This window comes from Zosterops lateralis, assembly GCF_965231275.1.
Source record: "Zosterops lateralis genome assembly, chromosome: W".
NCBI classification, from domain to species: domain Eukaryota; kingdom Metazoa; phylum Chordata; class Aves; order Passeriformes; family Zosteropidae; genus Zosterops; species Zosterops lateralis.
The window spans coordinates 10,546,193-10,573,428 of record NC_139801.1 but is presented as its reverse complement, the minus strand read 5'-3'; the positions used below and the strand labels follow the sequence as shown (position 1 = coordinate 10,573,428).

The following is a 27,236-nucleotide window of genomic DNA, read 5'->3' as shown; positions in this document are numbered from 1 at the left end:
AGTCTTAAGCAACCAGATAGCCTCCCCAGAACTCTGACACAAAATCAAACAAGGCAAAACCTCCAGAAAGGAACATTAAGATTAGCCAGGTTACCACACACCACTCATCACTCCCAGGAAATCGAAGTGCAGGGACTGAATCCAAAGCACTTCAATTAAAGTAGCTGGCACTGTTAATACAAGGGGACTATCAGCTACAACATGGTCAAAGAACAGGAAAACATTCTCCTCAACCTCTCAAATAGTCAAATCAATTCACCTCCTACATTTCTGTGTGTCATCACCAAATTCACAGTTTAGATTAAAAGAGAAAGTTAAATCCAACCACTGTCACGTGAAAAAAAGTAATAAGTACTGTATATTATTCAATTAAATAATTTCACCTTTACTTGAAAATTACTTTAGCAATGCCAGGCCCACTTTACACTGTTCATAGATAAAATACAAAATAGTTAACTAATGTTTTGATTACTTAATGATAGAGTAACTGAGTGCTGCACAAATTCACCGATATATCAAGTTACAGACTTTTGCTCAAATTTTTACATCTAGAAATATTACAATTGGCTTGGGAGCCATGACATGAATACATATTTTAAAATGCAATTTGGATTACTCCACTTAAGTTTTACATTGTGGCAAGCTCGATCCTATAATTTGTCTTCTCCAGTTAATCAACACTTGTTAATGTGGAGGGAAAAAGCAGGAGGGGAAAAAAATTAAAGAACATATTAATATATGATACTTAATTCTAGCATTAAAATGCAGTAACTACTTCTAACTCAATAAAAACTATGATTATGCTATGCCAGTGCTCCTCCACTAGAAGCTTCTAAAGCAAAATAGCAAAAACAAACAAACAAAAAAAGTTAGGACATTACTTTAGGGCACTGCTCTGATAGAAGCCATGGCTATCAATGTGTTCATACTTTGAACATATTGTGCTTTTAAATATAATCTTTGAAAATGAAACATTGACTATGAGTTACAGTAACACATTTAGAAAGCAATAGAAAGCATCATATCCTTTGCACCTTGGGTACTCATCCTTACAACCTAGATATGCTGTTCCCCAGCAGATCATTTTAGGTATGCCCAAGAAATTAAAATGTTATCTTGGCTTTATGTTATTAAAAACCCCCAACCACCCAATAAAATATGTGTTTTCTTTGAAGTCAGAAGAGGGTACTCTGAATAAATGAGGTTGGTAGGTGCTGAACTGAACATTTGTCTTGTGTTAGAAGTCAGAAATATGCTGTTGTGTAGTTCAGTATTGCACTTCACAATACCATTCCTTTTTAATAAAAAATGCTCTTATTAACAACAAAAACGACACACTTCTATTAATACTATTGTCATCAATAGGGCAAATAATTCCGTGACAGAAAACTAGCGACACAAAGAGACCTGGCAAGTGTTAATTTCAGTTCTATATCCTGTGATCTGTGAGCTATTTAAGATATCGACAAGGAGATATAGAGAAAGCCAAGAAAACCTATGCTATGTTTTTTCATTACACAATGCCTAGTCTAACATAAGTAGCTCAGGTTTTTTAATTAGACTGTGCCAAGTTGATCTCTTATACTGAGCTACAGCCCAAAATGAAAGAAATTACTAGATCATTTTGCAAGCATAATACAGTATTTCATCTCTGCCAGCACTTAAGTGCACCAGCCCCCTCCCCCCAAAGAGATACGTGCATTCCAACCGAGCCTCTCTCAGCAGGTTTCAGCCAATTCTCGCCCTCCCTCCAGGCCTTGCTAGGTTCCCAAACCCCCTCTGATTTTAGGTTTGGATTTTGTTGTAAACGGCAAAACGAAAGGAGAAAGCCTCCAAAGTGACGATCCTTACCCTTGAAATCCCGCCATGGGCGCAATAAGGAGGGTGAATTCTTTTTTTTTTTTTAATGGGAGATGAATGAAAAGAAACAAAAGACTAAATGGAGAAGTGGCTAAGCAGTGGAGACAGAGGGAGAAAGAGGAGAGCCCGTTGAAGGAGCAGGGCGAACGTCAGCCATGTTGTGTGTGTTAGTCCAGTATTTACAAACCTGCAGCTGCAGCAGCGTTTTGAGTATGGAAGAGAGAGGAAAGAAGGGAGGGGGAAAGAAAGGAGAGGAGGGAGGAGAGAGAGGGAATCGAGGGAGGAGGGGAAAGCGGCGACAGTAGCAGACAAAGGAACCCAGAAAAGCGCGAGCAAAGCGCGCGCATACGTCCACATACTCTGGGTGTCCCGGACAGCAGCGGTGGCGTGTGCAACTCCAGTGCTGCCAGCCCGACGCGTTAGCAACTTTCATAGCTCCAGCCTTTGGCTACTGAGGCGCGGCCGAGCCCGGCCACCACCCTCACATCCCCTTCACCACATTTCCTCATGAGGGGAGCCAAAAGATAACAGGTCAGAGATACCTGTCTCCCTCAAGGTGCACTATCGACAGAGAGGCTTATCTGCTGGGAGCCCCTTAGCGGGCCCCAGCCCACAGTACAATAGATCCACAGAGAGGAAGGGGGAATGTGCAGCTGCAACCTCTTCTCTCCAGCAAGGGACGCGATGTGGGCGGGGTAGATACCAGGAGGGGCCATGCCAAACGAGAGCAGCAGTCCCCCGGAGCCCAAAAGAGTGGTGGTTGCCAAGGAGTCGGGGTGCTACGTGGGAAGGAAGCCCAAGGGCCCCCACTCTCGCCCGCCTCCCGTGTCTTTTAGGCGAGTTGCTGAGGCAAACAGTGAAGAAGAAAGGGTTAACAAAGACGGAACACCGCAAGTATATAAATAACATCAGCCGCAGGGAAGGAGGAGGGGAGGTAAAGGTACGAACAGCGTCTCCGAGCTCGTTCCACAGCGACTCCCTCCGGTTCTACCCGGTCCTAGGCTGCGCTTTCCTTTCCCTTCCCCCTTCACCCTCATTCACTACTCACCTGCTGGGAGGATGGGCGCCTGGGAATGCCAGGAGGATAGTCTAGAAGCGTTAGCACTGCAGCTGCAGAGGTCCTCCTGTCTCACTAGGCCACTCAGATTCTCTGCGGCAGCAGTATGGGGAGCTGCTCCCCTCGTTTCGTTTGTCTCATTCCGCAGTCAACACTGCTGCCTCTAATTCGCCTCTGCTACATTTGGATCCTCCTCTCCGTACACGAACTTCACCACCAGGATAGAGGCCTCCTCACCTTCCTGCCAAATAGTGAGCTACCCGTATCGAAACGTTCAAAACACGGGACCGGACACCGCCCTCTTCCCTTCCACCAACACGCAGGCGCACTGCAAATTCCGAACTGCGACAGGAGCACAGGAAGCAATTCTCCACCTAGTTCACCGCTACTCGTTACCGCGCAGGCGCTCCTTTTCCTCCACTGCCGTCTCTCGGCGCTCCGTCGAGGAGTGGCGTCGTAGCGGAGAGTACTGTGGGCTTGTCCCCAGTTGGCTGGCTGTTAGCCCTTCTCCAAACTCAGGCCACGAGGCTCTGGGGTGGTGAATGTCCCTCTTTCCCCTCCCATCCGCCCACCCACCGCGGTGGATCTAGTGCTGCCTCATGAAGTGACCACAGTGCTTTAAGGCAGCGGTACCGCTTCCTTAAACAGGCCTTGGGAGCCAGTGGCTGTACAGTGCCCTCTCGCCATCATAGGGAAGAAAATGTGTAAGCCATCATAAGAAAGAAAAATCAGCTACGGATATCCTGTTACAAATTTGGCCCGTGACGACTGAGGAGAGAGGCTAGGACGCAAAGTATAGAATTACAAAGGTATGTATTTATTTAAGTGCATGAGATGTCTAAGCCAAACAAGGGATTTTTAGGAGGTTTGATATGAATCATCCACCTACTAATGCAGATTTCTAATTGTCTAATCATAAACGTGGTACAGCATAACAACATATGTTACAAAAATGTATTTTGTAGGTAGTGTAGTATAATTATCTGTCAGCATCCTTGTGATTTATCTGTTAATCCAGATATTTCCATCATTAACTTCTGCAAATTTATTAGGCATCAGCAATTTATGATTCTCTTACATATAGATCCTTCAAATAAGAAACCTCTGTTCTTGCAAAAATTAATTTAGTTGATCACTTGCCCTTAGTAGGTGTCTTGGGTCTCCAGATAATGATTTGGCAATTATACACTAATAATGTTCTTAGCTCCTATTGACTGTGTGGTCTCAATAATTTATATCATGCCTACTAGAAATGAAAATAAAGATTTGACAAGGTGCCTTGGGACCTTCAAAGCCAGTAAGGCAGGGAGACGTCAGCATGGTGCCCAAAAATCTGGAGGCCAATAGGGAAGGGGAGAAGTCTGCATGGTGTGAAGATCCTGAGGAGGCAAAAAGGGACCGATACGTGACCAGCTCAGTCACAGAGAATGGCCATTTACCTTATAAAATGGCATTAGTTATGCTAACCATATTACCAGAGATCAGGAGGTACTGGTCACAGCTGTACATAAACTTCCTAGCCCTTTTGGATGCTTTAAAGTACCACCTAGTTTGGTTAGAAATAAAATGGCTGAACTCTTACAGAAGCTTTGAATGCTATTGAGTAGCTTTGTGTGAGAACCAGGTTCCCTCTGGTCCCAGAAAATTTTGCTTTCTTGATATCCTTCCAAACTAAAGAGAAACAGCCTTAACTGATGAAAAAACCCTCGGCCCTCTTGATTTGATGGTAGAATCAAGAACCCTCAGAAATCAAGTGGCTAGATGTTTGCTTGACCTGAATTTGAAGAAGGAATGATGTCTTGATTCTGATCTTGATATTCAATTAATATCTTTAAATGCAAATACCACTTTTGCTTTAATGTAACTTTAAAGAAGCAATTATCTGTTTGAGATAACTATCTGGCTACTTGTCTAATTTCTCTTTTTCAAGCAAGCTACTGTAGAACTATCACAGGAATTATTTAAAGTCAAACAGAAGCCTCCTTCCAATGTGTTTCCTTTCTGACATGGTTACAACTGATGAAATTTATTATGCCAGCAGGAAACAACCAAGCAGCAACTTGAATAAAACATAAATAAGTTTCAAATTCAGGCGATGTAAATTAAATAAATAGAGTCATTCCAGCTGGAAGTGAAAGGAATGAGGAGGCGTCTTTACAAACAAACTGTGGGCCTGATGGTAGATAAGGCCAGATATGGAGAGGTGATAGAAGCAATGGGATGAACCATAAATTCCATACGAATGCCACTAATTGACACAGACTGTTACTCACTCAAGACTGTGCTACATCTCTGGATTTAGAGAAAAAGAACAGAGACACATGGAAAAAGAAAAAGGGGGGGAGGACACATTAGAATGGGGGTCTATTAGTTGATTCGGCAATTCTGTACCTCTCAAGTACCTCAGCCAATGGGGAAAGAGAAAGGGAAATGCAGCCAGGAAATTAGGATAAAAAGGTGGCTGCAACCTCTAACAGTTTCAGAGACCTCATGGGAAATGCCCATGACTTCTCTCTTTATTAAAATAAAGTTACAGAGCTCCTCTGTCTCCTTTTTGGACATAAACCTCTTGTGTTTCTGGATTAATTTTCCTGACAGTTTGGGGGCTCTTGTCCGGGATATTTCCATCATCCAGGGGCAGCAGGCAGCGAGCAGAGCTGAAGGCGTGCCTTGCCCAGTTTCGGTGATCAGCTCCCCTTGGTGGCGGCTGGCACCGGGAGACTGATTGGGTTCCCGAGACAGTCCAGGAGACAGACCGAGTGGCAGACCAGAGGGGTCTGTGAAGAGTCCACAGGGAAGGACCACTGAAAATCTCACCGGTGAGTAAAATGGGATCTTCGGGGAGTAAACCTGGGAGGGCACCCATGGAGGGTAGCAAAGGTAAAGCTGGGAAGGGGCCCCAGCAAAAGGGATCACGATCCCAAAATATCTCCAAAGAATCCCTTGGAAGAATGTGGAGTTTCTTTACACATTCTTCCAGAAGTAATTAAAGACATGGATGCCCAAAGGGGGCAACAAGGGAAAGTCGAAAAAGGGTCTCGACCATCCATGCCTGGGGGGGCAATAAGGGGAGTCGAGGAGTCTTGACAACAGGAGATAGACAAATAGTGTTGATATGTTGAGAAAAGATTAGTTGAAGGGGAATGTAGAGACATGGTTGAGGCAAGCAGCAGCAGGAGTGGACGCGAAAGTGCGGAACCGGGAGCACGGAGTGGGGGCCTATAGGGGCTGTGGGGCAGCTGGGGCTCAGCGCCGGGCAGTGCCTGACCCCGCCACCACCGGGCAGGGGCGGCAGTGGCTACTGGCCCCCATGAGGCTGAGGGACGCCCCGGCTGCCTGTGGTGCTGCCGGCCTTACCCGCCAGGAGCGCCGGGGGAGAGGAACCATTTGAACACTGCGGCAGGACAGGGACTGGCTCTGGTATACATTGTGTGATAAAGAGAGTGAGCACAAGGAGGAGGAGGACCTATCTGGGAAATGCAGATTGTGCATGAAAGGATTAGGATTTTCTTTTAAGGATTTTGTTTGGTTCACTGGAGAAACAAATGATTTTGAGCTGTGGGAGAATGAGTACCCACAGGCAGTAGCGGGGGGGACTAGAGGAAGAACAGAATAAGTCCCTGGATGAACTGGTTAGAAAGATACAAGTGTATGTAAGAAGGGATGAGGAAAAGGCGAAAGCAAAGGCAAAGGTGATAGCAGAGTTTTTACGGCCCCAGAGGGATAAACCGTAGGACCCAAGGGGTCCCCCGGGATAGAAGGGATGGGGTCAGCCACAAGGAAGTGGCAGAAACATTCCCTCCTCAGCAGGGGAGAGCCAACCCAAACAATGGTTGGGAAAGAATCAGTCTGCTATCTGCAAGGCAGAGGGACACTGGAAGCAGGAATGTCCACAGAGATAGCAGGATCCTCAGGAGGAGGAAGTCCATAGGATAATGGAGATAGATTTTTAGGGGTGTCAGGGGCTCCCATTATACCAGGGACCCACCACACTGGAGCCCTTGCTAACTTTTAAGGTGGGTCCAGATCAAGAGCAGGTGTGTTTCCTGATAGACACAGGGGCCTCTCAGTCTGCCTTGAATTTTATCTTTAACGGGGAAAAATTGTCCAAAAGATCTTTGATTATTCAATGGGTGAGTGGAAAGGATGAGAGAGTACATTTATTCAACTGCTTTTAGTAGATGTGGGGGATAGATTTGAAATGCATGAATTCCTGCTTGTTCCTAATTGTGATTGTAATTTACTGGGAAGGGATTTGATGGCTAAAGTGGGAATGCAAATTAGTATTGTGAAAAATGATACAGAGTCTAACACTGTGGTAACTTTGTGTAAAGTGTCTGAGAAGGCTTATGCTGAAATAAACCCAGAAATGTGAGCAGCCCCAGGGAAATATGTAAGCTTAGCTATAGAGCCTCTCCAAATTACTTTGAAGCAACCAGGACAAGTGGTGTCTAAAAAGCAATACCCTATTTCAAGGGAAGGAAGGAAGGGGTTACAGCCTGTCATTGAGTCCCTGCTAAAGGCAGGTCTTTTGGAGTCATGGATGTCTCCCTATAACGCTTCTATCCTGCTGATTAAAAAACAGGATGGAACCTACAGAATGGTGCAGGATCAAATAATAAATGAATTTGTCAAACCAAGGCATCCCACAGTTCTTGATCCCTATACCATCCTGAATCAAATCCCTTCTTCACATCAGTATTATTCAGTACTGGATTTGAAGGATGCTTCTGGGACTATCCGATTACTAAGGACAGTAAACAGTATTTTGCCTTTGAGTGGGAGCAGGAGGAAGGAGGGAAGATGGTAAAACAACAATTGACATGGACAATCCTCCTGAAGGGATATAGTCATCAGTTTTGTTTGGGCAAACCTTGCAGAAAATATTAAGAGAGTTTACTCCACCCTCAGGAATTAGGTTGTTGCAGTATGTGGATGATTTGCTTCTATCAGGGAAACAGGAAAAGGTGGTTGAAGAGGCTACTGTGAAGCTGCTTAATTTTCTTGCTAAAAAGGGGCTTAGAGTGTCTGGAAAGAAGCTGCAGTTGGTAGAGAAAAAGGTTAAATACTTGGGACACATTTTGACTGGAAGATTACAGTGTATTGATCCAGAAAGAATACAAGGAATTTTACAAGTACCATTACTCCAGACAAGAAGTTACGTCAGTTTTTAAAGTTAGTACGGTACTGCAGAGCATGGGTTGAGGATTTTTCTGTTGTAGCCAGACCTTTATATGACTTTTTAACCCAAGACAGTCTTAATGTTGTGCTATGGACACCAGAAGGAGAGCAAAGCTTTAGAAAATTAAAAGACAAATTGGTTAATGCCCCAGTCTTAGCTCTTCCAGACTCAGAAAAGGAATTTGAATTATATGTGGATGTTAAACAAGGCCATGCTAAAGGAATTTTAGTACAGCCAAAACCGTCACACAAGAGCACAGGGGAACACAGCAGCCTACTGCTTATTTTTCTAAGCTCTTAGGCCCAGTGTCCAGAGGCTGGCCTCATTGTCTGCAGAACTGTGCAGCCATAGCCTCGATGGTAACTGAGGCCCAAAAACTGACAGTAGGAGGATATCTGATTGTTAAAGTTTCACATCAAGTTAAAGCTTTGTTAACTGAAAGCACCTCTAAGTGGATGACCAGCACTCAGTTATTACAGTATGAATCTTGTTTAATGGAACAGGAGGACTTAGAATTGAAAAGTGGGGAAGGGTTTAACCCAGCCTCTGAAGAGGGAGGTGGGGAAGAAAACCATAACTGCATTCAAGTGATAGATCTCCAGACCCAGGCTAGAGAAGATTTACGAGACACTCCCTGGCCTGAGGGAGAAAATGCGTTTATTGATGGGTCCTCAAGGGTGGTAGAAGGGAAGCAATTTACAGAATATGCTATCATTAATGGAAAGGAATTAAAGGAAGGAGGGAGATTTCCATCCACATGATCAGCTCAGACAGCAGAGCTGTATGCAATTGTAACAGCCTGTGAATTATATCGGGACAAGATAGTGAATATTTTTACTGATTCTAAATATGCATATGGGGCGATACATGCATTTGGGAAATTATGGGAAGAAAGAGGTTTATTAACCTGCAGAGGAAAAACATTAGCTCATGAGAGCTTAATTTCTTGCCTATTGGAAGTGGTGAATTTACCAAAAGGGGTGGCAATAATACATGTTAGGGGACACCAGGCAAGGTGCTCAGAGGAGGCAATAGGTAACCAACTGGCTGACGAAGAAGCTTGGAAAGCTGCATCGTTGTCAGAAATCTCTAAGATCCTCCCTTTGCTCCTAGTAACCCCACCACTGCCAGAGAAACTCTTTTCCATCAGAGGGGCTTGAGATAATTAAAAAGAGTGGGGCAGAGGAAAGAGGGGATAATTGGTTTACAAAGGATGGTAAGCAGTGGATACTAAAAGCTCTGGTCTTACAGTTGTTAAAACAACTTCATGAAGGGAGCTATTAGGACTTTCAAGAACTGGCAGAAGCCTTCCTCAAAATGTATGTTACTGTGGGTCTTTTTACTTTAGCAAAGCGAGCTATTGAGGGTTGTTTGATTTGTGCTAAAACCAATAACAGAGTTACAAAGAAAACTGCTAGGGGAGGGAGGCCTTGGGCTGTACATCCCTTCCAAAGATGCCAGGTGGATTTTACCAAAATGCCTCAAGTGGCAAGGTTTAGATACCTTCTGGTAATAGTATGTCAGCTAACAGAGTGGCCAGAAGCATTTCCAACTGTTTCAGCAAGTACGGGATAAATTATTAAAGTATTTTTGGAACAAATAATTCCAAGATAAGGGATTGTGAAAGCAATAGACCCAGATAGGGGAACTCATTTTACAGGAAAAATTCTTCAAGGAGTTACGACTGCTTTAGGAATACAATGGAACCTCCATACCCCCTGGCACCCTCAGAGCTCAGGCCAAGTTGAAAGAATGAATGGAGAAATAAAAAAACACCTTTTGAAGCTGGTGATAGAAACTAAGATGCCATGGCTACGGCTTTTGTCATTGGCTTTGGCAAAAATAAAGGCCAGACCCAGGGGAGATATTCAATTATCTCCCTTTGAATTGATGTTTGGAATTCCATTCCTTTTTAATTCTCAACCTAGTGGAGGAGTGGAAATAAGTGATGTGTATTTAAAACAATATGTGGCCAGGATACTGTCTCTTGTGAAATCTCTTCAACAGGAAACTCAGCTGGCACAGACCCTGTCTTTGGACTTTGCTGTTCATAACATCCAACCAGAAGATTGGGTCCTAGTTAAGGAGTGAAGAAAAGCACCACTAGTGGCAAAGTGGTGTCCTGGGTTGACAGTGCTTCCTATCCCATATTGTGGACTACCTTGTTATGTCTAACAGCTGTCCTTGTTTTCCTGTTGGCTGGGCAGGCAACGGGCTGCACCCCCCTTGGTCTCTCTTGGCTTTACGCTGCTCTGGGCTAGCTCGCTGCTTTTTCCGCTTGCCGCTTTCTCCCTCTATTTTTCCTTATGCTGCTCATCTTCGGTGTTTCCGTTTTTTTTTCTTTCCCTTCTTCCCTTCCCTCCCCTCCCCCTTTTTAAAATTTAGGACCGGCACCGGAGCTGACCTGACGGGAGAAGTCCGAGGATCTCCGGGGCCCGCGAAAGAAGCTCTGCGCCCTCCCTCTCACAGTAACCTGAGCTTTTTTTTCTTTTTTTTTTCCCTTGTGTCAGGGGGTGTTTATTCATTTGTTAATAAACCGTTTTTTTCCACTTTGTTTGAGAAATTCCTTCCCAAACCCAGGGCTGGGGGAGGGGTGGTAGATTAGGGGAGTCCTTTGGAGGTTCTCCCCTAATTCAACCTAAACCGGGACACCTTTTGGTGCGTTGGCCCGGGAACCCGAGTCAAAGAAAGTGGAAAAAACCTTAATAATAATATTGGTGGTTCTAATTGTTTTGTGGGTGTATCAGGATGTTTTTTTCTGGACTCATAATGGCATTCGGGGTGAAAGCCTGCCAATATTTCTGGTCCCTAGGGTTTTTTGAGGTTTTATTACCTCTGTGGTGTCTAGGGTTATCTCCTTACCCGGAGATAGCTTTGGCATTTCTCCTTATACGTAATTTATGTAGCCGTGAGGCACTAACCAGAATTTTGACCGGGCTTGGATTGTTTGTGATTGTTTACAAGAAGGTTGTAAATATGTTTGATGATTCGTTGTTATGGTTGGGCACTCAGTTTGTTAGGGGAGAAGCAGGGGAAGAGGTTTTTCAGCCTCTGTTTTCCCTCTTCTCCTTTGAATTGTTTATATCTCTATTAGAAAATATTCAGTTTCCCCTGAGTGTTAAAGAGACCATCTTTCTGGCATTTAATTTAGTAAGTGTTCTCTATACTGTCTGCAGTTTATATAAAATGAAAGCTGAGATTTCCAAAAGGGCTAATGAGACTTCTGAGTTAGGGGCAAAGCCAAGTAGGAGAAATCTTGAGTGGAGTGGGAAATGGGAAGATATGGGCCAAATTTTAAAGGAATTTTCTGATCCTATAGTCTGGGACTTTCCATCTGAACAAATTCAGAACCCAGCTGAGGTGGCAAAGTATTTGAAAGAGAAGTGCCAGGGTAATACCAAGGAGAAAAGGATTATTACAGTGAGCTGGGCCCTGGCATATGTTTATCGTACTCTCTTAGATACTGAAAGGGCAGCAGACAGAAGACAGGGAACAAGGAGATAAACTAGTTACTATCCCAATCACTCAGGCTGCAGCTAATATCCCAGGCCCCAGGCCAGTAGCTGAATCAGACAGTAGGGCTCAACCAAGGGCTGTTGCTGCTAATAGAAGAGGCGGAAAGTGTACAACTAAGACCGATCGCAAGGTGGAGGATGATGATGATAATCCAGGAGAAGGACCTTCACCAAAATCAGAAACCACATCGAGGGGTGTAGATTCTGGAGCCAATATTGACTCCTTTTCCCTAAAGGACCTTTGAGGCCTGAGAAAGGATTACAGGCGACAACCTGATGAATCTATAATAAGTTGGTTAGTCCGCCTTTGGGATGCTGCAGGGGAGGCTACAGTTCTGGATGGCACTGAAGCGAGGCATTTGGGATCTCTGTCGCTTGACCCTGTTATTGATCAGGGCATGATGAGGGAGGCTAGTCCTCACAGCCTCTGGGAACGGATTCTGGACGGTGTAGCACAAAGATACCTGTGTGCAGATGACCTTTATTTGCAGCAGACACAGTGAAGGACCATAGAACAGGGGATCCAACGTCTGAGAGAGATGGCAGTAGCAGAACTCATTTTTTCAGATGATGTAACAACTAGGAATCCAGACCTGGTAGCATGTACACCTGTAATGTGGAGGAAACTTGTGCGACTTGGGCCATCTGAATACTCTTCTGCTCTAGCAATAATGAAGCGAGAGGAGACAGATGAGACTGTGCTCGATATGGCGAAAAAGCTTCGAGCATATGCTGACGCTGTACATGGCCCAACTCATGCCAGAATTGCAGCTGTGGAAACACGACTGCAGAAATTAGAGGACAAAATAGAGGAGAATCATAGGAAACTCAGGGAAGAGATTAAGGAGGACTTCCTCCAAATCTCGGCTGTGCAAATTAGAGGCCCTGGTATCCAACGCAGGCGCTCCTTTGATGGGGAGAGAAGGTACACCCCACGAGCTGAGTTGTGGTTCTTCTTGCGTGAATCTGGAGAGAACATGAGGAGATGGGATGGAAAGCCCACTGCTGCTCTGGCACAACGGGTACGTAATTTGAAGGAAGGTAGGATTCAAAGAGGAAGTCTCACTAAACAGAGAGCAGCTCCAGTTATTCGCAGCCAGGATGTCAAGTATGATGTCGATGATGACATGTCCGATCCCCTTGAAGGAACCTCTAAGACATATACCCCAGGAAAGAAGGATAATCATGCTTAGAGGGGCCCTGCCTCTAGCCAGGTAGAGGTTAGGGAAAATCGTGTGTTTTGGACTGTGTGGGTTCGTTGGCCTGGCACATTGAAGCCACAAGACTATAAGGCTTTGGTTGACACTAGCTCACAGTGTACATTGATCCCATTGAGATATGTAGGGGCAGAATTGGTTTCTATTGCTGGTGTGACCGGGGGATCACAGGACTATACATTGGTGGAGGCAGATGTGAGCCTGACTAAGAATGAGTGGAAGAAACACCCTATTGCGACTGGCCCAGAGGCCCCATGCATCTTGGGCATAGATTACCTCCGGAGTGGGTATTTTAAAGACCCGAAAGGGTTCAGGTGGGCCTTCGGAGTAGCAACTGTGATGACAGAAAGCATTCGACAGTTGAACACCTTGCCTGGACTGTCCGAGAACCCGATCACCGTAGGACTTTTGAAGGGAGAAGAACAAATAGTACCAATTGCCACTTCAATAGTGCATCGGCGGCAATATAGAACCACTCGAGATGCTGTGATCCCCATCCACAAGATGATTCGAGAGCTGGAGAGCCAAGGGGTGGTCAGCAAAACCCACTCACCGTTTAACAGCCCCATCTGGCCGGTGCGGAAATCTGACAGAGAATGGAGATTGACTGTGGATTATCGTGCCTTGAATGAAGTGACTCCACCTCTGAATGCAGCCGTACCAGACATGCTGGAACTGCAGTATGAGCTGGAGTCCAAGGCAGCAAAGTGGTACGCCACTATCGACATCGCAAACGCATTTTTCTCTATTCCTCTGGCAGCAGAATGCCGGCCTCAGTTTGCCTTTACATGGAGGGGAGTGCAGTACACCTGGAACAGACTGCCCCAGGGGTGGAAACACAGCCCCACCATCTGCCATGGGCTGATCCAGGCCACACTAGAAAAGGATAAGGCCCCAGAACATCTACAATATATTGATGAAATCATTGTGTGGGGAAACACAGCAGCAGAAGTGTTCGAAAAAGGAGAGAAAATCATCCAAATTCTCCTGGAAGCCGGCTTTGCTGTTAAGAAAAGTAAAGTTAAGGGACCTGCTCAGGAGATCCACTTCCTAGGAGTGAAGTGGCAAGATGGACAGCGTCAGATTCCTACGGATGTTATTAACAAAATCACAGCTATGTCCCCCCCAATGGATAAAAAGGAAACACAAGCTTTCTTAGGTGCCATAGGTTTCTGGAGGATGCACATTCTGGAACACAGTCAGATTGTGAGCCCCCTTTATCTGGTTACCCGCAAGAAGAACGATTTCTATTGGGGCCCTGAGCAGCAACAAGCTTTCACCCAGATCAAGCAGGAGATTGCTCATGCTGTAGCCCTCGGCCCAGTCAGAACGGGACCAGATGTGAAGAATGTGCTCTACTCTGCAGCTGGGAGTCATGGTCTGTCCTGGAGCCTTTGGCAAAAGGTACCTGGTGAGACCCGAGGCCGACCACTGGGATTTTGGAGTCGGAGCTACAGGGGGTCTGAAGATAACTACACCCCGACAGAAAAGGAAATCTTGGCCGCCTATGAGGGAATCCAAGCTGCTTCAGAGGTGATTGGTATGGAAGCACCACTCCTCCTGGCACCCCGACTACCAGTGCTAGGGTGGATGTTTAGAGGAAAGGTTCCCTCCACCCACCACGCCACCAGTGCTACCTGGAGCAAGTGGATTGCCCTCATTACACAAGGCGCCCGAGTTGGGAAACTGAATCGCCCTGGAATTTTGGAAGTAATTACGAACTGGCCCAAAGGTGAAAGCTTCAGTGTCGCAGATGAAGAACAAGAACCAGTGACCCGGGTTGAGGAAGCTCCGCCATACAACCAGCTGCCGGCAGAGGAAGCACGTTATGCTTTATTCATCGACGGTTCCTGCCGCGTCATAGGGATGAGTCGGAGGTGGAAAGCAGCTGTATGGAACCCCACACGACAGGTCGCAGAGGCCACTGAAGGAGAGGGTGGATCCAGTCAATTTGCTGAACTCAAAGCCATTCAACTGGCCCTAGATATTGCAGAGAGAGAGAAATGGCCAAGGCTCTATCTGTATACTGATTCTTGGATGGTAGCCAACGCTCTGTGGGGATGGCTGAAGAAATGGAAAGAGGCCAACTGGCAGCGTAGAGGAAAACCAATTTGGGCCGCTGAAGAGTGGAAAGATATTGCTGCCTGGTTAGAGAAACTACCTGTGAAGATTCGCCATGTAGATGCCCATGTCCCCAGAAGTAAAGCTAATGAGGAGCAGCAAAGCAATCAGCAGGTAGATCAAGCTGCAAAAATAGGGGAGTTGAAGATAGACCTTGACTGGGAGCACAAGGGAGAGTTGTTCCTAGCACGATGGGCCCATGATGCCTCAGGTCACCAAGGTAGGGATGCCACCTATAAGTGGGCACGAGACCGAGGGGTGGATCTAACCATGGACAGCATTTCTCAAGTTATCCATGACTGTGAGACGTGCGCTGCCATTAAGCAAGCCAAGTGGATGAAGCCCCTCTGGTATGGAGGGCGGTGGTCTAAGTACAAGTATGGGGAGGCCTGGCAGATTGATTACATCACACTGCCTCAAACCCGCCAAGGCAAGCGCCATGTGCTGACCATGGTAGAAGCCACCACGGGATGGTTGGAACCCTACCCTGTGTCTTATGCTACAGCCCGCAATACTATTCTGGGCCTTGAAAAGCAGGTCCTTTGGAGGCACGGTACTCCCGAGAGAATTGAGTCAGACAACGGGACTCATTTTAAAAATAATCTTATTAAAACCTGGGCGAGGGAACATGGCATTGAATGGGTGTACCATATCCCCTACCATGCACCAGCTGCAGGTAAAGTGGAGAGGTACAATGGGTTGTTAAAAACCACCCTGAAAGCATTGGGTGGGGGGTCCTTAAAAAACTGGGAGCAACATTTAGCAAAGGCCACCTGGCTAGTTAACACCCGAGGTTCTACCAACCGAGCGGGTCCTGCTCAGTCCCAGCTCCTTAATAGAGTAGATGGAGATAAAGCTCCAGTGGCCCATGTTAGAGGTTTGTTGGGAAAGACAGTATGGATCAACCCTGCCTCGAGTACCGGCAAACCCATCCGTGGAATTGTCTCTGCTCAAGGACCGGGTCATACGTGGTGGATAATGCAGAAAGATGGAACAACACGATGTGTACCTCAGGGAGATCTGAATGTGGGGTGAAACTCATATGTGCTGAATGTTACTATCATTGTCTGTACATTAGATCACTCAGACATGAAACAGAAGGAAACGTATAAGTGTCAAAGGTCTGAGCAAGTAAGATGAATGGAAATGTGTAAGTGTCGAAGGTCTGAGTAAGTGAGATGCAAGTTTTTATTGTGTGTCCACGATATGGGATAAGGGGTGGAATGTCCTGGGTTGACAGTGCTTCCTATCCCATATTGTGGACTACCTTGTTATGTCTAACAGCTGTCCTTGTTTTCCTGTTGGCTGGACAGGCATGGGCGCCCCCCCTTTTTCACTCTCTTGGCTTTACGCTGCTCTGGGCTAGCTCACTGCTTTTTCCGCTTGCCGCTTTCTCCCTCTATTTTTCCTTACACTGCTCATCTTCGGTGTTTCCGGTTTTTTTTCTTCCCCTTTCTTTCCCTTCTTCCCTTCCCCCCCCCCCCCCCCCCCTTTTTTTTTTAAGATTTAGGACCGGCACCGGAGCTGACCTGACGGGAGAAGTCCGAGGATCTCCGGGGCCCGTGAAAGAAGCTCTGCGCCCTCCCCCTCACAGTAACCTGAGCTTTTTTTTCTTTTTTTTTTCCCTTGTGTCGGGGGGTGTTTATTCATTTGTTAATAAACCGGTTTTTTCCACTTTGTTTGAGAAATTCCTTCCCAAACCCAGGGCTGGGGGAGGGGTGGTAGATTAGGGGAGTCCTTTGGAGGTTCTCCCCTAATTCAACCTAAACCGGGACACCGGTGTGGACTTTTCCAGGTGTTACTGACCGTAGAAACAGCCATCACGTCAGTTGAACATGGGTGGACCCATCGCACTTGTACCAAAGTCTTTGAGGCCCTGGAGATTTGGGCATCTTAGCTGGAGGAGAAGGATGGGAGGGCACGACTGACACTCCGCAGGAGTGGACTGGAGCAGTAACCAGTGCGTCGACATTGGGGAAAGCCTTGTGTGCCTACCCACAGACTGTCTGCTGAAATAGTCTGTATGAGCATCCCTCCTTTCGGATCTCCTGTCATTGGGGGCTAATCCTCGCTGTCATTGTTTTCTTTATGTTAAAGTTGTTTCTGCACCTTCACTCACCACAGATGGTGCAGAAGAGAACATGAGAATTAGATTAGGAAATTAGATTACATCATTAGAATGTTTTTCTTAATAATCTTACCTTTATATTGTCAGTTAGGTTTGGGCCAGAGGTGGGAGAATTGTTTTTTTAGTCCTAGGAGGAGTAGCAAAACACTTTAACCTTAGCAATTGTTGGGTCTGCAGAAGGCCAGGAGGATCTGACGACAGGCCATAGGTGGCCAACATGCCTATTGCAGGTTACCTCCAAACTGGTCAGGGATATGTTATGTAGGGTATATTAAACTGTTGTTCTTTTTTGCTACCACAAGCTCAGGGAAATAGGTTAGGAATCAAGGTATATGATGATCTAATTAGAAAAAAGAGGTCAGTTCATACATCTGTGGCTGGAGGGAGCACCCAAAAGTGGGGAAAAGATGAATGGGCACCTGAGTGAATCATGCAACACTACAGGCCAGCCACATAGAATCCTAATGAATTAATATCAGGTGCCAGAGAACCCATTTATAATTTAAATCAGATAGGTTACAAGCTGTCTTTGAAATAATAACCAACCAGACAGCTACAGCTCTTGACCTTCTTGCTGACCAATTCATTCAGATGAGGAATGCAATATTTCAGCATCAGATGGTATTAGATTATCTATTAGCAGAAGGGGGAGTGTGTAGAAAATTAAATGACTCAAATTGCTGTTGACAAATAGATGACAATGGAAAAGTAGTGAAACAAATTGCAAAGGGAATAAGAAAATTAGCTCATGTACCAGTCCAAACGTGGAAAGGATGGGAATGGGGCATGTTTTCATGGTTACCTGGTGGGCTATGGGTTAAACGAATGCTTTTTTTCCTCTTACGTGCTGTAGCAACTCATTTTTTTACCATTGTCCTGGTTTGGGAAAAAATTTGGGAGGAAACCTCCAAAGGGATGTTTCCCTAAAGGGCAGAATTCAGCAGCCCCTCCCCCCCACCGATTCGGGAGAAAAATCTCATTGGAGAGAAGTAGAAGAAACCTGTTTATTTAGCAAGGAAAGTATTCACAAGCATGGAAAATTAATAATATTAAACAATAAAACCTCTCACTGTTCTGAAGAGATGGGAAATTCAGAAAGAGTTATTCTGTGGGTATGTCTCAGTCTTTCAATCTCTCTGGGGCTTGAGCTCAGCGTGCCAGGCCCGGCGTGCATTTCAGGGGGCCCCCGGGCGATTCTCCTGATGTCCTGGACCGGAGAGAAGCTGAACAGTCTCAGAAGAAGAAGGCACGGTCCAAGGAAAACTTCTCTGACTCAGGAGAAAATTGGCGTCCGCAGGTTTATCTGTTACTGTTCTTAAATGGAATTCTATAGCACTGAAAGAGGTAATCTTACCTGTATAAGTGAAAAGCTAGACTTGCCAATGCATCAAGCAATATAGCCAATTTATTAATTAGTTTGATAAAAGAGTGAGCAATTACAGTGCTGGGTGTGTGGAGATCACCACCCCAAGCAATGCACAAATTCAGCTCTCGAGCAGTGGTCTTATACCATTCTTGGCACTTCACTTCCCCAAGTTTTTAGTTATTTTCTGCTTGCTTTTCTTCATAATCAGCGGTTGTGGTTTTTGAAGGTCTGTTGGGGAGGTGGTCCGAGATGGTCTTCTGATGTCTCTCCAGCCACCCCCATTCGTCTTTTAAAATATCTTTTTCCACTAGCATTATTTTTGGTTATATAGTTTGCTTAAGCAAGCATATATATTTTGTTAGTCAGCATACATTTTTCAAGCCTCCTTTCAGTCATTACACAACCCAAAGCTAGCAGGGCCCCAACACCTGTCTGCATGAGGCTCCTCTCTCAGTTACAAAACCTCAAAATCAGCATGTTTCAAAATATCTCTGTAAAGCCTCTCAGTTTATATTAGTCCCAGTTCCCCTTTAAATGATTACAAATTCTATACTTATACTAAGGACAGTTAAAAACTTATACAAGGTAATTAAACAATTACAATTTTGTTGTTAAAACAAACTGTTAGCTAAAAGCCTACTGTTATATAGTTCTCTTGTTAAACCTCACTTCCATGTCTTACTTAGCTGATTTAAAACTCTTCTTTATAATAATCCCATGGTCTCTGTTGACACAAATCACAACCTGATTTCTCACACCCAGGCCTTGCATTAGGAAATGGCCTTTTGTTGTTGGTCACATAATCTCTGCTGAGCAATGGTCGCTGAGGCTCACAGAGTTGATTTCAACTGCATAATTTCCCTCAGATTTTGGGGGGTTTTTTTAGCAGCATGATTCTGGCAGCCACGCTGGGGGCAGGGGGCTGTGCAGGAACCCAGCGGTGGCAGCAAGAGGCCTGTATCTCAGTGGGCCTGTGCCACACACTGGCCCCACTCCGGCCCTGGTCGGGGCTCCGTGGCACCGGGACAGCCCCTCAGCAAGGTGACTTAGCAGCGTGCGGCTAGAGCCGCTCCCAGGGCCCAGCGGACCCAGCCCAATGGCAGGGCAGGCCCGGTGTGGAGCTTGGAGGGCCCCCGGGCGATTCTCCTGATGTCCTGGACTGGAGAGAAGCTGAACAGTCTCAGAAGAAGGCACAGTCCAGGGAAAACCTTTCTTGACGTAGCTAACAAGTAAAACCAGTGAAAAAAGCAAAGAAAAACTCCCTGTCTGCAAAAGCCGAGAACTCCGAGAGCACTGAGAGCCTTAATCTCTCTCTTGCTGTCCAGACTAGGCAGCATAGTCCATGAGACAGAAGAATTCCAGGGGAGTAAAGTGAAGGTTCTGCAGACAAACTGTGTGCTACTTCTCCCCCCTCTTCATCCTCTCTGTCTCTCTGGGCCTAGCTTAAAACTGCAGGACCCATTTCTGAGCAAAAAGACAGACAATGGGGATACTGAGACATAGATTTGAAAAATCCCGGCTGATCCTTTATAGTAAATTAAAGAACATATACTGTATGTTAGAATGTATTCCAAGTAGTATTTTAGAATATATGAGATGGCATTTAGTGAACACCGAATGCTGTGTCTGTTACCCTTTTGTATATTTTTAAGCACCACAAGTATGGGAAACCTTTGGCATAATCAGAAGAAGAACTAGCCTAAACTGCAGAATAACAGGGCTAAGGATGCAGATAAAGAAAAGAACACAGACTCTAAGATGATATGTTCCCTTGAAAACGTGCCAAGAGGGCCAAAGCACCCATGGGAGAGATAAGGGTGAAGAGGTAAACGCCCAAAGACCACCACCACAATGGACTGAGAATGCCCAGAAGGACGTGGAGTTAATTACCATACCAAGCGAGAATGGGCAGTGTCAAGGAATGAATGTGTATGCAGGGGGACCATGGAATGTCATGCATATGTAAGACCTCAGGGAATAATAAGGGGGCAAGTTCCTGGTGGGTATGCATGTCTTTGTTGAAATTATTTCCCATGCATCTTGATGTCGATAAATACATACCGCTCTAAGAACTATTATTAGTTGTAGAGTTCTTTCTGCAGTGTTTCAGATACCACCATCGTAAAGTCACCCCAGGACATGCATCCCTGCTGCAGCAGATACCCCAGTCATTCAAGTTGCAGCTAAACCAGACAGTGAGCCTAAGCGACTGGCAGTTGCTACCGCGGGAAAGAAGCACAAAACCAAAACTGATTGGGCAGTGGACGATGGTGATCCAGCGGAAGGACCTTCAAAGCCAGCTCCAGCAACTGACTCAAAATCAGAAGTCATTATTGAGTCCTTTTCCCTGAAGGACCTTTGTGGCCTAAGAAAGGATTACACTTGACGACCTGATAAATCTACAATTAGTTGGTTAGTCCGTCTTTGAGATGCTACAGGTGAGGCTACAATTCTGGATGGTACTGAAGTGAGGCATTTGAGATCACTGTCAAATAATCCAGTTATCAACCAGGGAGTGGTAAGGGGGGCTGACCCTCATAGTCTCTGGGAATGGATCCTAGGAAGTGTGGGACAAAGATATCTGTGTGCAGATGATCTCTATATGCAACAAACCCAGTGGAAGACCATAGAACAAGGGATTCAACGCTTGAGAGAAATGGTGGTGGCAGAGATTGTTTTCTCAGAAGACAAAACAATGCCTAAGAATCCAAACTTAGTAACATGTACACCCATAATGTAGTGAAAACTTGTACAACTTGGGCCACAAGAATACTCTTCTGCTTTAGCAATGATAAAGTGGGATGAAAGAAATGAGACCATGTTTGATATGGCGAAGAAGCTCCAAGCATATGCACATACCGTGCATGGCCCAACACGTCTCAGGTTTTATGGTTCTTTCTCTCACCCGAGATTCCAGGCTGGTGGTTCTGGTGGGCTCGTGGGAGTATTTTTCCCTCTCTGACCTCTGAAGGTTTTTGGTCTGTGTCTGTGCTCGGCGCGAGAATGATGTGGAGTCTCAAGGTCTAGGTTTTCTTGGTTTCTCGCGTTGTTTATTAATTCTTATCTTGCAAGTTCTTTGTGTCCGGCCAAGGTGTTCACAGCAGCTCGGACATGATGTGACTCCCTCCGTGATGGGAGGTCACTCTGCTTTTATACAGATAACTACGTACTTATTATTTACCATTTTGAAAAAAATGAAAATTAGAATGTTGAAAATTTGAAAAGTTGAAACCCTTGTCATAAAATAAGTGTATTAATATTTTAAAATGTAATAATTTTAAATTGTAATGTAACAGTAAGGAGCCACCTCTGTGGTCCCCCTGGGAGGGGGCAGTGAGGGGGGGCTGCTTGGTCGCTGGAGGCCGCCCACAGCCCCCCCCCTTGGGAAAGCCTGCACAGACACCGAAGTGGGCCGTCCTGGCCCCAACCCCTGCCATGGCACCGCCGATGAGGGCAGCCTGCCGCCGCCCGCAGCCCCCCCCGACACCGGAACGAGCTACCCGCCACCTCAGGGAAAGCCTGCACCTCCCCCCCCAGACCCCGGAGTAGGCTCACCCGCCACCTTGAGAGAGCCTGCAACCCCCGCGAAATGCCGGCTGCCCGCGCCTTCCCCCCCGCCGCCGCCGAAGCTATGCCATGTGCCCCCCCCCCCCCGGCATGACCCTGCCGACGGGGCAGCCTGCGGCTCCTAGCCCGCACGGCCATCCCGGGCGGCCGCCGCCGCTGCTGCCAACAGCATAGCTCTACCAACGGGACGGCCTGCCCCGCCCCGGCCCGCTCCAAAAACCCGCTCCCGAGCTGCGGCGGATCGCCGCCGAGGCGCCGCCACCGGCGCCTCCCCCCCCCATCGAAACTGCGGGACCCCCGAGGCACCCGCTCCCTGTGTAGCGCGGCCATCTCGCTGATGCCAGTTGTGAAATAACTCCACTCCACCATGAGGCTGCTGCAGCCCCTGCCCCACCCCGGGCAACCCCGTAATACATGTAAATTAGGAATCCCAATGCAATCTGGGACCCTTTTTAACACCAAAAACCCCCTATAAAGATAAATCCAAGTAAGATTTAAACCCAAAAAAAACAGTACTAAGCTGTGTATACCCTAGAGTATTAATAGAGCTGATTAATACAATTTTTGTAACTCGCTGTAACCTAAAGATACCAAAAAAAAGGTGAGACCCCGAGGCAAACAAACGGGGAAATCAGAACTCCTTGGAGACTCCCGGAGAGGGTAGAGTTCTCCAGCTCTGCAGAAACTTCCTGCTGCAAAGCTGACCAGGACCCTCCTCCTCAAGGGCGAACCCGGCAGCTGGCCCCTCGAGACACCCTTGTAAGAGCTGATTAATAAAGGCATTTTAAGGAGAAAAATATTATCTCCGCCCATTTTTAACAATTTCATACCAATACCTAGTAACTATACTAGAGGGGTCATTTCTACTTTGACCCAATCCCCTTAAACTACTTTGTGCCCACGTCACTGCAGAAGATAGATGCCAAGGGAGAAGAAGAAGGACTCAGGGTTCCACCCTAATTCCACCATCTTGTCTCCTTGCATCTACATTCTAAAAATCCCAAAACTACAAAATCTTCTACACAGTGATAAACTACACTACTGTCTGTTACACATTTGTGACTTGTAATTCTTCTCTCTGTTAGAAGTTTTTCTCATGGACCAAAATCAAAGACTGTGTCTTCCTTGGCTCTGTGCCAGGCAAACCCCCTGCACAGACCCCAGACCCTCTTTCTCGGGTCCCAGGCCTCTCTACCGTGGTCTGTGACTTTCCAGGGTGCCCAGAGGGATGCCCTGGACTCTGACACACATGCAAGAATTGTAGCTGTGGAAACACGTCTGCAAGAATTAGAAGTGTCCTCGGGTGACTTTATGATGCTTGTATCCCCAATCATCTGTTTTGTTTATGTTAGATATTATGTTCTGTACATTTAAGACTGGTTCTGAGAGCAAAGGGAGGGAAGAAGAAATGCACAGTTTGTTTACAAAAACTGCATTCACTCCTACACATTCCACATTCTGCCTCCGGGACTGTGTTCGTCTGAAACACAGAGAGACAGCAAGACAGAGATCTCCTGTGCTTTTAGTTAGTTTTAGCTAGCTGAGGCAGAGAAGCTCCCTGGACTGTTTGGTTTTTTTTTCTTTGGACTGTTTAAACCTGTGCTAAACTGAAAACCCAAGAAAGCACTGGGAGCTCACACCTGTGACCCACTGGGGCCCAGGACGGCATTTTCCAGCACCGAAAAGACTGGGACTGATAAGAGACTGAGCGAGCTGAGCTTCACCCACAACTAGGACTTCCTCAATTTTGCCATCTCTCTTCAGAGCAGTGAGAGGTTTTATTATTTCACATTATTCATTTTTTGTGCTTGTGAGCACTTTGTTAAATAAATAGTTTTTTCCACTTTTCTCTGAGGAGATTTTCTCCGAGGAGATTTTCTCCCAGACCGGTTAGGGGAGGGGCCATTTAAATTTGCTTCCTAGAGAGACCTTATTCAGAGGTTTTCTCCCAAATTTGCCCTTAATGAGGACAATAAGATAGAGGAGAATCACAAGAAATTCAAAGAGGAGATTAAGGAGGACCTCCAAATCTCAGCAGTACAGATGAGAGATTCTGGTACCAAATGCAGATGTTCACCAGATAGGGAGAGAAGGTACATCCCACAAGGTAAGTTGTGGTTCTTCCTGCATGATTGTGGGAAAAAGATGAAGAGGTGGGATGGAAAACCTACTGCTGCTCTGGCGCAATGGGTGCATAAATTAAAGGAGAGCGAGACTCAGAGAGGAAGTTCCACCAAAAAGGAAGCAGCTCCAGTTGCCTGTAGCCGAACTGCCAGATATGATGATGATATGTCCAATTTCCTTGAAGGAACTTCTAAAATGTACACCCAGGGAAGGAAGGATAACCAGGTTTAGAGGGGCCCTGCCTCTATCCAGGTAGAGGCTAGGAAAAAACGTGGTTTTTGGACTGTGTGGATTCGTTGGCCTGGCACATCAGAGCCACAAAAATATGATGCCTTGGTCAACACTGATGCACAGTGCACACTAATCCCATCAAGACTTGTGGGGCTAGAATTTGTTTCTATTGCTGGCATGACAGGGAGATCACAGGATTTGACCTTAGTGGAAGCTGATGTGAGCCTGACTAGAAATGAGTGGAAGAAACACCCCATTGTGACTGGCCCAGAGGCCCAATGCATTCTGGGCATAGACTTCCTCTGAAATGGGTATTTCAAAGATCCAAAGGGACTCAGGTGGGTGTTTGGGATGGCTTCTTTAGAGACAGAGGGCATTAGGCAATTGAACACCTTGCCTAGGCTATCAGAAAACCCATCTGCAGTAGGCCTTCTGAAAGGGGAAGAGCAACAAGTACCAATTGCCACTTCAACAGTGCACCGCTGACAGTACAGAACAACTCGAGATGCTGTAATTCCCATCCACAAGGTGATCCGTGAGCTAGAGAGCCAAGGGGTGGTCAGCAAAACCCACTCACCCTTCAACAGCCCCATTTGGCCTGTACACAAATCTGAAGAAGAATGGAGATTGTGGACAATCGTGCCTTGAATGAAGTGACTCCACCATTGAGCGCTGCTGTGCTGGACATGTTGGAGCTCCAGTATGAGCTGGAGTCCAAGGCAGCAAAGTGGTATGCCACTATTGACATTGCTAATGCATTTTTCTCCATTTCTTTGACAGCAGAATGCAGGCCTCCACTTGCCTTTACTTAGAGGGGCATGCAGTACACCTGGAACTGACTGCCCCAGGGGTGGAAGCACAATCCTACCATCTACCATGGACTGATCCAGGCTGCACTGGAAAATGGTGAGGCTCCAGAACATCTGCAGTACATCGAGGGCATCATTGTATGAGGGAACATTGCAGCTGAAGTGTTTGAGAAAGGAAAGTCATCCAGATTCTCCTGGAAGCCGGTTTTACCATCAAGAAGAGCAAAGTTAAGGGACCTGCTCGAGAGATCCAGTTCCTAGAAGTAAAGTGGGAAGATGGACAGCATCAGATTCCCACTGATGTAATCAACAAGATCACAGCAATGTCTCCACCAACCAACAAGAAGGAAACACAAGCTTTCCTAGGCGCCATAGGCTTTTGGAAAATGCATATTCCTAAGTACAGCCATATTGTGACCCCTCTCTACCTGGTCACCCACAAGAAGAACACTTTCCAGTGGGGCCCTGAACAGCAACACGCCTTTGCCCAGATCAAGCAGGAGATCGCTCATGCAGTAGCCCTTGGCCCAGTCAGGACAGGACCAGATGTGAAGAACATGCTCTACTCTACAGCCAGGAGCCATGGTCTGTCCTGAGGCCTTTGGCAGAAAGTGCCTGGGGAAACTCGAGGCCGACCACTAGGATTCTGGAGTCGAAGCTACAGACAATCTGAAGCCAAATACACTCCAACAGAGAAGGAAATTTTAGCAGCCTATGAAGGAGTCCAAACCACCTCAGAGGTAATAGGAACTAAAGCACAACTCCTCCTGGCACCCCAACTACCAATGCTGGGGTGAATGTTCAAAGCAGAGGTTCCCTCTACCCACCATGCCACCAATGCCACATGGAGTAAGTGGATTGCTCTCATTACACAGCGCCCGTATTGGAAAACTGAATCACCCTAGGATTTTGGAGATAATTACAAATTGGCCTGAAGGTGAAAACTTTGGTCTCACAGATGAAAAGGAACAAGAGCAAGTGACACGTGCTGAAGAAGCTCCATTGTACAACCAACTGCCAGCAGAAGAAACACACTACGCTCTTTTTACTGATAATTCCTGTTGTATCGTAGGGATGAAACAAAAGTGGAAACCAGCCATATGGAGCCCAACATGACAGGTTGCAGAAGCTACTGAAGGGGAAGGTGGATCCAGCCAACCTGCTGAACTCAAAGCCGTTCAACTGACCCTGGACATTGCTGAAAGAGAAGTGGCCAAAGCTCTACCTCAGCATTGATTCATGGATAGTAGCCAGTGCTTGATGGCAATAGCTGGAAAAGTGGAAAAAGGCTAATTGGCAGCATAGGGGAAAACCAATTTGGGCCGCTGAAGAGTAGAAAGACATCGCTGCCCAGGTAGAGAAACTATCTGTAAAAGTGCCATGTAGATGCCCATGTCCCCGAGAGTAGGGCTAATGAGGAACACTGAAACAACAAGCAGGTAGATCAGGCTGCAAAGATAGAGGTGTCAAAGATAGACTTTGATCCCTCGCTTAGTGCAATTTATTCAACATGTGATCAAGGGGATGCAAGTAGTAGCCATGCCTACTGATCCAGAAATGGCTGCAAAAGGACAGAAAATGATGTTACTGCAAATAATTGCAAAACCAAAAAGGACCCAAAACCAGAAAGTTAAGTCAATGATAACTAAGGTTTGCAAAGACAATTACTGAGAAAATAAGAAGAGGAGGGATTGAAAGGAATGACAAGGAGGTGTCTTTACAAACAAACTGTGGGCCTGATGGTAGATAAGGCCAGATATGGAGAGGTGATAGAAGCAATGGGGGGAACCATAAATTCCATAGAAATTGCACTAATTGACACAGACTGTTACTCAAGACTGCTATGTCTCTGGATTTAGAGAAAAATAACAGAGACACAAGGAATAAAGGGTGGGAGAACACATTAGAAAGGGGATCTATTAGTTGATTTGGCAAGTCTGTACCTCTCAAGCACCTCAGGCAATGGGGAAAGAGAAAGGGAAATGCAGCCTGGAAATTAGGATAAAAAGGTGGCTGCGTCCTCTAACAGTTTCAGAGACCCCATGGGAAATGCCTATGA

The 27,236-nt window shown here is 46.2% G+C and overlaps 1 protein-coding gene and 1 long non-coding RNA gene across 5 annotated transcripts in view; one reads left to right on the top strand and one right to left on the bottom strand.

Moving 5' to 3' along the window:
• LOC310922015 (spindlin-Z-like) overlaps positions 1–3,242 on the bottom strand; it is a 128,501-nt gene extending 125,259 nt beyond the window's left edge. For 2 of the 4 annotated variants that reach the window (XM_083882301.1, XM_083882300.1), the window contains exon 1: positions 2,909–3,242. The gene's annotated coding sequence lies outside the window, so the exon portion shown is untranslated. Of the gene's footprint in view, positions 1–2,219; positions 2,350–2,402; positions 2,675–2,908 lie in introns of those variants that run through there. The other 2 variants (XM_083882302.1, XM_083882303.1) reach the window with 2 other exon arrangements.
• Positions 3,243–3,384: 142 nt separating this feature from the next.
• Positions 3,385–18,142, top strand: LOC310922018. Its single transcript, XR_014592270.1, has 3 exons — positions 3,385–3,726; positions 5,516–5,736; positions 16,748–18,142. It is a non-coding gene; the product is annotated as an uncharacterized lncRNA (long non-coding RNA).
• The last annotated feature ends 9,094 nt before the right edge of the window (positions 18,143–27,236 follow it).